Raw genomic sequence first — 3,363 nt, 5'->3', positions numbered from 1 at the left:
GTGCCAGCACCTAGCCCAGTGCTCAGTCTGGACAATGGGGAGCGGCAGGAGGAGGGGGGGAATGAAGAGCTAAGGAGGAGCACAAAGAAGGGGGCTGACAGGAAGAAAGGAGAGAGGAGGGAAAATGACGGCTGAGAGAAGGAGGGGGTGTGGAGGTGGGCTGGGGAGGAGATGGGTGCTCTGAGCAGGGTTCATGCGGTTTGGGGTGCAGGGCATGAAGGAGGAGCTGTGATCCCTGAGGCTGCCACGTGGGTGGAGCTGATTCTGAGGGACTTGATCCAGCAAGGGTGCAAAAGCCTCAACATGTCTGAGCAGGGAATGTGACCAAGCCAAAGCTATCGCTGGCCCCGGCCACTAAGTGAAATGGGGCTACGAGAGAAGCCTGAGGCAAGAGCAGTGCCCCAGAGGCTGCTGCAGGGGCCCAGGGAAGCAGGCAAGGCACTGCAGGACTCGGAGAGAGGGAGGGGGAGAAGGGGGAGGCAGTGGGAAGTTTCAGGCTTCTGGGGACGGTGGGCAGTGGCACCCTCCCCATCCTGACATCAAAAACAACCGTTTAACGAGTGCCTACTATGTGCCAGGCCCTTGAAATACAATCTGCCTCCATAATGACAGCAATGTTTCCAGGTGGGTTTACCTCTTCTCATTTTACCTAGGAGAAAATTCTCAGAGCCTCGAGAAGTTCCCACCAGCCTCCGTGTTGGAGGGGACACAGCCAGGGTGTCTGTGCGAGTCCACAGACCACGTTCTTTCCGTGCATCGTGAAATTACACTCAGGTCATTTCAGTCAGCAGAGAGCATGACCAGGTGACAGCTGACCAGGCTTGGTGAGCTTCGTAGTGGCTGAGCACCAGGCCACAAATCATGCCACGTCACCATGAAAGCCAAAATAACAAGTGCCGATGTGTGGTCTGATTACTCCAGCTGTCTCAGCTCAACCGGATCTATTGACGATTTACTAATCCAGCCGATAGCCGAGGCTGGGCTGCGGACACACAAAGTGCCAAGCCGAAGAGGACACGCAGCCTGTCCTGAGTCCTCGGCTTAGCCAGCGGCAGTTCACTGGCAGAGTCGCTTTCAGGGTCAGCATGATTTACCTGGCGCCGGAGCTGGGAGGCCAGGCAGCAGACCAGTAGGCATCCCCCTGCTTGTGTCTCTCTGTTACAAATCCCTTTTTTTGGGCTTCCTCGCTGGACCCACTCGCAGATGGCCATCTCCAGCACTTTCATTCATGACAAGCTGCAGCGAGCTGATGGTGACACCCAAGCCATACTTTCAACATCCTAATCCCCAGAACCTGCGAATGTGAACTTATTTAGAAAAAGTTTCACTGCAGATGGAATTAAGGATCTCGTGATGAGGAAATCATCCTAAAGTATCCTGCTGGCCCTAAGTCCATAGACAAGTGTCCTTCTAGCAGAAAAAGGTAGAGAGACATTCGAGACAGACACCAAAGAGGTGATGCAGCCACAGAGGCAGGGACCGGAGTGGTATGTCCACAGCCAAGGAGTGAATGGTGCCACCCGAAGCCAGAGGAGGCAGAGAAAGGTCCTCCCTCTGGACCTTGGGAGGGAGAGTGGCCCTGCCAACCCCCGGATTTTGGACTTCTGGACTCCCAATATGAAGATGTGTGTGTATGCAGGGATCTGTTAGGATGGTCACAGGAAAGGAACGCACAGGCTGGCTTGCGCTTTGCACTGTCCAGGGCGAGTTGCTATTTGCAGGAGAATTTGTGACCTCATCCCTCAGGCCCACAAGCCCGTCGGGTCCTGCTCTGCCCTTGGCTGGAAAGGGAATCCCGAGGTTGCATCTGCTTCTTGGGTGTGGAGCTCTGGGCTGGAGCAAGATGAGAAATAGGCCTATTTATAAACAAATAGAACCAGAGGGCAGGCACAGAGTTTGCCAAGGGCTTTACCAAGGTCAGAGGCCCAGTCCCTAGGGACAGGACACATCGCTGAAAAGCAGTGCTCCCAGAAGAAGGGGGTGGGAGCAGGGGGCACTGGGGGCCTCTCTGAGCAGTGGGGCTGTGGTCCATTTCTGAACAGCCTAACTCAGGAATGTCCAGCTGGCTTCCAAGTCATATCTGGTGTCTCGAGTGAAGGGCAGGCCCGGCTGGGTGGGAGGGGATTCTTTCCCACTGCCTCATTGCTGCTCCAAGAAAGGAAGTGCAAGTGCCCAGGGCCATGCAAGGAGCCTGCGTCCTGTCTGTGGGCTGTTGTGCCACCCACCCACCCACACTCCTGCTGCCTCAAAGGCTGCACTGTGACTGGGCCTTGGAACTCCTCTGTGTCATGGTGACTGGGCCTTGGAACTCCTCTGTGTTCCTCACTGTAAAGCCCACTCTGTCAGCAGGACCAAGTCAGAGGGACACACTGGGTGGTGTGTCAGCCCAGGCTGCCCCATGGAGAGTGGGGAGCTGTGCAGCAGTGCCAGGGATGAGGGTGGACAGTGGCTCTGATTAGTGGCTGGGCCAGGGTCCACTCTCATCTGAGTGGGTGCTGGGCCCAGCTGTCCAGAGGAGGCCGTGCTGCACAGGCTGCCTTACCCAGCCCCTCCCACAGGCCTGCGCTCAGTTGATGCCCAGCTATCTTGCACCAGGGCTCCTGGCAGACGGGTTTCCTCCATGTCAGGAGCAGCCTCTGACATGGCCAGGAGACCTTCCTCATTTATATCTGTGACCATATCACATCTTTGAGTCTTGTACTTGTTAACACTTCTCCCTGTGGGAGTAAATTTCTGACTGCACAGCTGTAGCAGGAGGAAGAACAGAGGCAGACATTCACCTGCTTGGGTCCAGAAGACATGACCTTTAGTAAACCTTCAATCCCTGCTTCATCCCCTTCTCATTGTGTGACCCTGGATAAGTCAACAACTCAGCCTCTCTGAGCCCCATTTTCTGTTTTTAATTTTTTATTAAATTTAATTAGTTAACATATAGTGTGTCACTAGTTTTAGGTGCAGAGTTCAGGAATTCATCAGTGGTATATAACACCCAGTGCTCATTCCATCAGGTGCCCTCCTTAATGTCCATCAGCCAGTTGCCCCATTCCCCTACTCCCCTCCCCTCCAGAAACCCTAAGTTTGTTCCCTATAGTTAAGAGTCTTTTATGCTTTGCCTCTCTCTCCGTTTTCATCTTATTTTATTTTTCCTTCCCTTCCTCTATGTCATCTGTTTTGTTTCTTAAATTCCACATAGGAGTGAAATCATAGGGTATTTCTCTTTCTCTGATCAATTTGTTTTGCTTAGTGTAATACCCTCTAGTTCCATCCATGTCATTGCAAATGGCAAGATTTCATTCTTTTTGATGGTTGAGTAATATTCATATGTGTGTGTGCGTGTGTGTGCGTGTGTGTGCTACATCTTCA

Source organism: Vulpes lagopus, chromosome 2 (genome assembly GCF_018345385.1).
Source record: "Vulpes lagopus strain Blue_001 chromosome 2, ASM1834538v1, whole genome shotgun sequence".
Lineage (NCBI taxonomy): Eukaryota > Metazoa > Chordata > Mammalia > Carnivora > Canidae > Vulpes > Vulpes lagopus.
The sequence above is the reverse complement of the archived record's forward strand: the minus strand, read 5'-3'. Positions refer to the sequence as shown.